This window comes from Schistocerca cancellata, chromosome 10 (genome assembly GCF_023864275.1).
Source record: "Schistocerca cancellata isolate TAMUIC-IGC-003103 chromosome 10, iqSchCanc2.1, whole genome shotgun sequence".
NCBI lineage: Eukaryota > Metazoa > Arthropoda > Insecta > Orthoptera > Acrididae > Schistocerca > Schistocerca cancellata.
In genome coordinates, this window is record NC_064635.1 from 85,623,963 (window position 1) to 85,633,480 (window position 9,518).

General features: G+C 48.9%; 1 pseudogene; it reads right to left on the reverse strand.

Annotated features, from left to right (window-relative positions):
- Positions 1 to 5,849: 5,849 nt before the first annotated feature.
- Positions 5,850 to 5,967, reverse strand: LOC126106923 (5S ribosomal RNA; annotated as a pseudogene).
- Between the last annotated feature and the right edge of the window lie 3,551 nt (positions 5,968 to 9,518).

The following is a 9,518-nucleotide window of genomic DNA, read 5'->3' on the forward strand; positions in this document are numbered from 1 at the left end:
TGGTCTGCTGTCGATTCTGATTAGAACAACCCGGTCACTGAACTGTTCACAGTAACAGACCCTCTGCCCTACCTTCCTATTCATAACGAATCCTACACCTGTTATACCATTTTCTGCTGCTGTTGATATTACCCGATACTCATCTGACCAGAAATCCTTGTCTTCCGTCCACTTCACTTCACTGACCCCTACTATATCTAGATTGAGCCTTTGCATTTCCCTTTTCAGATTTTCTAGTTTCCCTACCACGTTCAAGCTTCTGACATTCCACGCCCCGACTCGTAGAACGTTATCCTTTCGTTGATTATTCAATCTTTTTCTCATGGTAACCTCCCCCTTGGCAGTCCCCTCCCGGAGATCCGAATGGGGGACTATTCCGGAATCTTTTGCCAATGGAGAGAGCATCATGACACTTCTTCAATTACAGGCCACATGTCCTGTGGATACACGTTACGTGTCTTTAATGCAGTGGTTTCCATTGCCTTCTGCATCCTCATGTCGTTGATCATTGCTGATTCTTCCGCCTTTAGGGGCAATTTCCCACCCCTAGGACAAGAGAGTGTCCTAAACCTCTATCAGCTCCTCCGCCCTCTTTGACAAGGCCGTTGGCAGAATGAGGCTGACTTCTTATGCCGGAAGTCTTCGGCCGCCAATGCTGATTATTTATCAAAATTTAGGCAGTGGCGGGGATCGAACCCGGGACCGAAGACGTTTTGATTATGAATCAAAGACGCTACACCTAGACCACGGGTCTAAAAGCAGTGAATATACAACGTGAAAAAAAAGAAGTGTTCCTTCTTCGAAACCCCGTAATTGTGTCCCATTGCGACCCATAAGTTTGAAATTTGGCCCAAAGGTTCCTACAGCCTTCCTCTGTAATGGTGTAAAAGTATGGCGCCCTGCGACTTCATCCTCGGGATGGGCGATGCTTCGAACAGCGAGATGTCGATACAAGCGAAACAAAGACTACAGCTTAGAAATTCATGTTAGCTGTGTGGTGCATTAATGATGCCTGACGGAATATCGGCCTGGGATATCGGCGCACAGGAGCCAGATCAGTTATGAAGGCACCAGTCAGCTGAATGGGCGTCAAAGTCTGACGAGTACAGATTTAACGTGAACAAAGGTGCGCGGATAGGAAAAAAACGGGCCTGAGCACTCCTCTAGGTCTTAGAATTACTTAAACCTAACTAACCTAAGGACATCACACACATCCATGCCCGAAGCAGGATTCGAACCTGCGACCGTAGCAGCAGCGCGGTTCCAGACTGAAGCGCCTAGAACAGCTCGATCACAACGGCCGGCGCGTGGGTAAGAATGAGGCTGTTGCCGAAATGGGGGTGGATGTCTGACAGGGACATATTCCCGTTTTTTTTTTTTTTTTTTTTTTTTTACACAAATGTCAATGTAGCACGCCTCTATCACTGGAGGTACTAAACGAGAGGCATGAAAAAGCGTAAACAGGCTTTTAATAAAACTACGTCCTAGCAGACCTTCAAAGACCTACGTGTCATCCTCAGACCACAAGCGTCACTGGATGATGATATGCAGGGGCATGTGGTCAGCACAACGCTCTCCGGCCATATGTCAGTTTACGAGACAGGAGCCGCTGCTTGCCAACAGCGCTCGACAGACAGTATGGTCGCCCATCCAAGTGCTATCCAAGCCCGACAGCGCTTAACTTCGGTGATCTGACGGGAACCGGTGTTAACACTGCGGCAAGGTCATTCGCATAAACACCCTTTTCTCTTCCGTATCTCGTACAAATTTTGTCGAGTGGCTTTGAACACTCCCTAGTGGTTTCACCCGGTACACCACAACAAAAACTGCGGTCGCACTACATTTAAAAGGGATCAGATCACGCTGAATGGGGTCGCAGCCCCACGACGTGGTTAGAGGAGGGTTGAATCGTCCGAAGGGGGTCAGCAGTGTCGGACGCTCTCTTGTCTGTCGCCCTGTTGCCCATCGCACTGCGAACTGGGCATCAACGCCCCAGGGAAAGGGGTGGTTTCATGGAAGCTTTTTGTGCAACCCCCTGAGGTCTTCCGTGTCGATTCTGAGCGGCCGTGTCTCTGAAATGTTTTTCTCGGCCACCCACAAGAAGACACCGCGATTTCCTCGCTGGGTGTTGCAGGTCTGACCTCCGCCGGAGAGGCGTCAAGAGAAGTGGCCTGATGTGGTTAAGATAGGGGGTGACTAACTTCCCATTGTGAGATATTTCCACGATTGTAGAACTGAGGTGAAATTTGGTCCATTGAGACATCATTAACCCATCTTACACATCACATAGTCTTAAAGCACGTGTTTACACGTAGCGGTTTCAGCAAGGCCGAGTCCAGGTCTGACATTGCAGGGCGCCACGTTTCCGCATCATTCCAGAGGAACGTCGTGGGCACCTTTGTATCAAATTTCAAACTTACGAATCGCAATGGAAGTCAATTACGGGATTTCGAATATTTGTTTTCTGCTAAGTGTATATACGACAATTTCCCAGAAAGTATTGTACCGTATTTTTTCCCTAAACAATGCTTTATTCAACATAATGAGAATTACACACACGAAAGATTGGTGTTTCATCTACAAACCCTATTTTTCCTCGTAATCTCCATCCCGTTCTATGGCCTTCCTCCAGCGCGAAACAATGGCGTGTATGCCCTGTCGGTATCAGTCCTTGTCCTGGTGGCGGAGGCAGTGCTTCACTGTGTAAGTCACCTCCTCATTGTCATGAAAATGTCTTCCACGAATGGCGTCTTTTAATGGCCCAAACAGGTGTGCATGCCACAGGGGAGTGTTATGGGACCATTGCTTTTCACAATATATATAAATGACCTAGTAGATAGTGTCGGAAGTTCCATGAGGCTTTTCGCGGATGATGCTGTTGTATACAGAGAAGTTGCAGCATTAGAAAATTGCAGCGAAATGCAGGAAGATCTGCGGAGGATAGGCACTTGGTGCAGGGAGTGGCAACTGACCCTTAACATAGACAAAAGTAATGTATTGCGAGTACATAGAAAGAAGGATCCTTTATTGTATGATTATATGATAGCGGAACAAACGGTGGTAGCAGTTACTTCTGTAAAATATCTGGATGTATGCGTACAGAACGATTTTAAGTGTAATGATCATACAAAATTAATTGTTCATAAGGCGGGTGCCAGGTTGAGATTCATTGGGAGAGTCCTTAGAAAATGTAGTCCATCAACAAAGGAGGTGGCTTACAAAACACTCGTTCGACCTATACTTGAGTATTGCTCGTCAGTGTGGGATCCGTACCAGATCGGGTTGACAGAGGAGATACAGAAGATCCAAAGAAGAGCGGCGCGTTTCGTCACTGGGTTACATGGTAAGCGTGATAGCGTTAGGGAGATGTGGCAGACTCTGCAAGAGAGGCGCTCTGCATCGCGGTGTAGCTTGCTGTCCAGATTTCGAGAGGGTGCGTCTCTTGATGAGGTATCGAATATATTGCTTCCCCCTACTTAAACCCCCCGAGGAGATCACGAATGTAAAATTAGAGACATTCGAGCGCGTACGGAGGCTTTCAGGCAGTCGTTCTTCCCGCGAACCATCCGCGACTGGAACAGTAAAGGGAAGTAATGACAGTGGCACGTAAAGTGCCCTCCGCCACACACCACTGGGTGGCTTGCAGAGTATAAATGTAGATGTAGATGTACAAGTAGAAACAAGTAGAGGTCTGAGGGCGCTAGGTCAGGGCTGTCACGTGTGACAGCCGTGGATGGTCTCCCTGACCGCTGCAAATCGTGGAGCTCCGCTGAACCGCCTTCTGAAGACCCAACCCTCCGTGCCCAGCGACTAACCGTACTTCTGTCGATAACAGATGCTCCATAGACTTTGCACAAATGTATGTGAATATTTTCCGCAGTTTCTTTCTCTACATAGAGAAATTCAATGACGGCACGATGCTTGTAACGTACATCACCTACAGACGTCGTTTTGAAACTGTCCTGCAGCTACGCTAACTGTCGGAAGTGACGGGAACTTAGGAGACTTCAAATAATACATTCGTAACGTTTCGCGTTCGTAGCATTGTTTTCGGCTGAGAAAAAAGCACGGTACATTACTCTCTCGGCAATTCTCGTATGGACTGCAATATACGCTGAGGCGCAAAACGTAATAGGACAGCAAAATGGACACGTATAAATGGTGGTAGTACCGCGTACACAAGGTATAAAGGGGCTATGGATTGACTGAGCTGTTATTTGTAATCGAGTGATTCATGTGAAAAGGCTTCCGACGTAATTATGGCTGTACGACGAGAATTAAGAAAATGGTTCAAATGGCTCTGAGCACTACGGGACTTAACATCTGTGGTCATCAGTCCCCTAGAACTTAGAACTACTTAAACCTAACTAACCTAAGGACATCACACACATCCATGCCCGAGGCAGGATTCGAACCTGCGACCGTAGCAGCCGCGCGGTTCCGGACTGCGCGCCTAGAACCCCTAGACCACCGCGGCCGGCCGAGAATTAACAGACTTTGAACATGAAATGGTAGTTGAAGCTAGACATACCGGACATTCCATTTCAGGAACTGATAGGGAATTCAGTATTTCGCGATCCACAGTGGCGAGATCGAATGCCAAATTTCAGGCATTACCTCCCACCACGGACAACGCAGTGGCCGACGATTTTCACTTAACGACGGGGAGCAGTAGCTATTGCTTAGAGTTGTCAGTGCTAACATACAAGCAGTAGTGCCTGAAAAAGTCGCAGAACAACGAAGTATCTGTTTGGACAGCTCGGAGAAACCTTCCTCTAATGGCCTACGGGAGCAGACGAGCGACACGAGTGCCTTTGCTAACAGCACGACTTCGCCTGCAGCGCGTCCCCTGGGATCGTAACCGTATCGGCTGGACCTTAGACGACTGGAAAAACGTGACCTTGGTCAGATGAGTCGCGATTTCAGTTCGTAAGACGTGATGGTAGGGTTCGACTCTGGCGCAGACCCCGCGAAGCCATGGACCCAAGTTGTCAACAAGGCACTGTGCAATCTCGTGTTGGCTCCATAATGGTGTGGGCTTTGTTTACATGGATAATTCGAGAACAGTCTTAATTGCATTTATTATTGTTATAATACCGCCAACCGGTTTCAACCCGACGCAGGGGTCATCTTCTGGGCGTTTACACCATTGGTCGACCGCTGATGGTGTCACTCCTGTCTAGATAACGGCAGCTAATCGCTGCTTCTCTCCACGACCATCTTTGTTTACATGGATTGGACTGGGTACTGTGGTGCAACTGAATCGATAATTAAGCGGAAATGGTTATGTGTGGCTACGTCGTGACACATTTGCAGTCATTCATGGACGTCATGTTCCCAAACATCGATGGAATTTTTATGGATGACAATGCGCCATGTCACCGGACCATAGCTGTTTCCGAATGGTTCGCAGAAACATTCTGGACAGGTCGAACGAATGATGTGGCCACCCAGCTCGCCCGACATGAATTCCATCGAACATTTGTGGGACGTAATCGAGACGTCAGTTCACACACAATATCCTGCGCTGGCAATACTTTGGCAACTGGCCGGCTATAGAGGCAGTGTGGCTCGATATTTCTGCAGGGGACTTTCAGTGACTTGTTGACTCCATGGCTCATCGACCTGCTGCACTAAAACTCCGTCCGATCAGAGCTTGGAAGGCCCAACGATACCGACCGGCCGCCGTGTCATCCTCAGCCCACAGGCGTCACTGGATGTGCAACATGGAGAGGCACGTGGTCAGCACACCGCTCTCCCGGCCCTATGTCAGTTTCCGAGACCGGAGCCGCTACTTCTCAATCAAGCAGCTCCTCAGTTTACCTCACAAGGGCTGAGTGCACCCCGCTTGCCAACAGCGCTCGGCAGACCGGATGGTCACCCATCCAAGTACTAGCCCAGCCCGACAGCGCTTAACGTCGGTGATCTGACGGGAACTGGTGTTACCACTGCGGCAAGGCCGCTGGCGACTTGCAGCTCTACTCCTGGCAAAAGTAGGCCAGAGGCAATATGAGGAAGTATTGCTTGACTTCTGTCACCTCAGTGTTAGCCACCTAATGAAGCATGGATCCTTACGTGGGAGTGCAGGAAATCTGGGCCCGCCAATGAACGTTTCCGAATAAATCCACTGAGCGACACGTCGTGTGAAATTGTCTCGCGCGCAGCCCATCGCGAAGAGTGTGTGGATTCACACGGCGGCCGCGACTGCCACCTCACCGTACATCTACATCTACATGATTACTCTGCAATTCACATTTAAGTGCTTGGCAGAGGGTTCATCGAACCACAATTATACTATCTCTCTACCATTCCACTCGTGAACTGCGCGCGGGAGAAACGAACACCTAAACCTTTCTGTTCGAGCTCTGATTTCTCTTATTTTATTTTGATGGTCATTCCTACCTATGTAGGTTGGGCTCAACAAAATATTTTCGCATTCGGAAGAGAAAGTTGGTGACTGAAATTTCGTAAATAGATCTCGCCGCGACGAAAAACGTCTTTGCTTTAATGACTTCCATCCCAACTCGCGTATCATATCTGCCACACTCTCTCCCCCATTACGTGATAATACAAAACGAGCTGCCCTTTTTTGCACTCTTTCGATGTCCTCCGTCAATACCACTTGGTAACGATCCCACACCGCGCAGCAATATTCTAACAGAGGACGAACGAGTGCAGTGTAAGCTGTCTCTTTAGTGGACTTGTCGCATCTTCTACGTGTCCTGCCAATGAAACGTAACCTTTGGCTCGCCTTCCACACAGACGCGGTCTTTCCAACTGAAGTTGTTCGTAATTGTAACACCCAGGTACTTAGTTGAATTACAGCCTTGAGAATTGTACTATTTATCGAGTAATCGAATTCCAACGGATTTCTTTTCGAACTCATGTGGATCATCTCACAGTTTTCGTTATTTAGCGTCAACTGCCACCTGCCACACCATACAGCAATCTTTTCTAAATCGCTTTGCAACTGATACTGGTCTTCGGATGACCTTACTAGTCGGTAAATTACAGCATCATCTGCGAACAACCTAAGAGAACTGCTCAGATTGTCATCCAGGTCATTTATATAGATCAGGAACAACAGAGGTCCCAGGACGCTTCCCTGGGGAACACCCGATATCACTTCAGTTTTACTCGACGATTTGCCGTCTATTACTACGAAGTGCGACCTTCCTGAAAGGAAATCACGAATCGCACAACTGAGACGATACCTCATAGGCCCGCAGCTTGACTAGAAGTCGCTTGTGAGGAACGGTGTCGAAATCTTTCCGGAAATCTAGAAATACGGAATCAACTTGAGATCCCCTGTCGACAGCTGCCATTACTTCGTGCGACCACTGTCCAGCACTGGCCCAGCGCAGCGGGCTCTGCGCTCTGTGACGTTACGAGGCAGGGTTCATCGACCCCCTGCTGTGACAGAAGCGGGACGAGCGGGATGACGGCGAGGCGCATCCGACCCGCGGCTGCAGGAAGCGGCGATGCGGGTCAGGGGTTGGCCGGACACGTGGCCGGCACGTGGCTTTGTCGGCAGCCCAGTCGCCACTGGCTAAGCGGGCCGCGTCTCTACTCACCACCAGCCGTCGCGAGCTGCCTGCCTTCTAGTCTGGCTGTGGGCCACCTCTGGACGCTCTCACTTGTACTGTGACAATTTAGACGCGAAAACTGTGGTGGTTTCATTAGGTCTGGTTCTTTGCTGTGAAACTAAGGGAGTCAGTTATTTGGGGTAACTGAGGGAGCATTATTATGTTGGTCTAAGTGATACGTTCTCCACGTTTTGTCTATGGCTTTGCGAATCGAAATCGTGGGGGAGTACACGTGTGAGTAATTTGCTATTGTATTGATGGTTATGTTGTAAAGACTGTTCTCTGGTGAGTTAAATCACGCACTGGTTTGTAGCCAATCTAAGCAGAATTTACCATTGCTACTTGCTCATGTGCTACTGTCCTCATGATTGGCGTTGTTTGTCTTTTGATTGTGGATGTGCTCACGTTTAAAAATAAAATTCGGCTACTATTCATGAGGGTTGTCTAGTAAGAAAATTGCTTAAGCTTTTATCATATGCTGGTCTGTTTGCCTATCACATTGGCTTTCTATGCAGTAACTGAAGAAATGTGTATGGTGGTTCAAGATTGTAGGCTGAGCAGTATTCTAACTGGTGTTGAGGTTAAGGGCGAGGTCAGCATCGCGCAAACCCGCACGCTGCGCGTGGTTAAATGTACCGCTACTGGGGAGCCGGCTCTCTTTATCATAACATGCTTATGCTAAGTGGTATCGCCAAAAGATATAAATGAGGCCATAGTCTGCACCGGGGGACACGAACGATAACCTCTTTTATACAATGTCCAGTCACGTCAATGTTACCACCTGTCAAGAGCCTGAGTGACCACCTTTTGTAGCGCGGATCGCAGCGAGACATGCAGGAAAAAGGTCAGTAGGTTCTGAAAGGTACTGACAGGGATGTGTGAGCCATGCGACGCCAGTGCTGTGGCAAGCTTCACTATATTTCTCGGTTGATGATCCATGGCTGTACCAGCCCAATCCATGTGGTCCCACGGATTCTCGATTGGATTTAAATCCGGGGAGATGGATGGCCAGGAGAGTACAGTTGAGTCAACTACGAGCTCTTCGAACCACACGCCAGTAGATGTCATCTTGCTGACGAAAAACAAACTGACTTGGTTCCCAAAAATAGATGCGTCCTTGTGTTCAAGCATTGTCCCTTCCAGAATGACGAGAACATCCAGGTCATTGCCCCCGGCGTGGCCCCTTCCAACATTTGTTTCAGGGTTTCTGATTTCAGACATTGCACGCCAAACCCGCCAACGACCATCAGTGCGATGGAGCATAAAACACGATTCGTCAGAGAAGGCTACCTGTCGCCCCCAGTGGTCACCCAGTTGCCGTATTTTACTGAAAATTCCAGCCATCGTTGTCGACCAACAGCAGTCAACATAGGTGCGGAGGCGTGTACGCAGCAACTTTCGCTGAACGACGTTGGGCAGTCACTGTTGGTAACCCCTTGGGTCGTCTGGATGCTTAGTTGCTCAAGAGTTGCACGTTTGTTCACTCGTACACACCTTCGCAGCTCTCATTCATCTCTGTCCTCTGAGGCCATTTTGCCATGCGCAGTGTATATTAACCACGATGGTGCCCGAACCGTTTTCAAACTTAGCCGTTCCACAAACGCTTCCGCGCTTGGCCCGAAAGCCAATGATCAATGCCCTTTTGGACGTGAGATAAATCGCTTCGTCCCAACATTACGACAATGACTGTAATGTTTTCGTGTCCCCCCGACCCAATCTATATACCCTCCACTGCTGATGCTGCCACCTGCCGTCTGAGAGTGGTCATTGCACGTGGACGTCGTTCACAGGTTGGCTGGTTGATTCAGGGGAGGGGACAAAACAGCGAGGCTATCGTTCCCATCGGATTAGGGAAGAACGGGAAAGGAAGTCGGCCGTGCCCTTCCATAGGAACCATCTCGGCGTTTTCCTGAAGCGATTTAGGGAAATAAC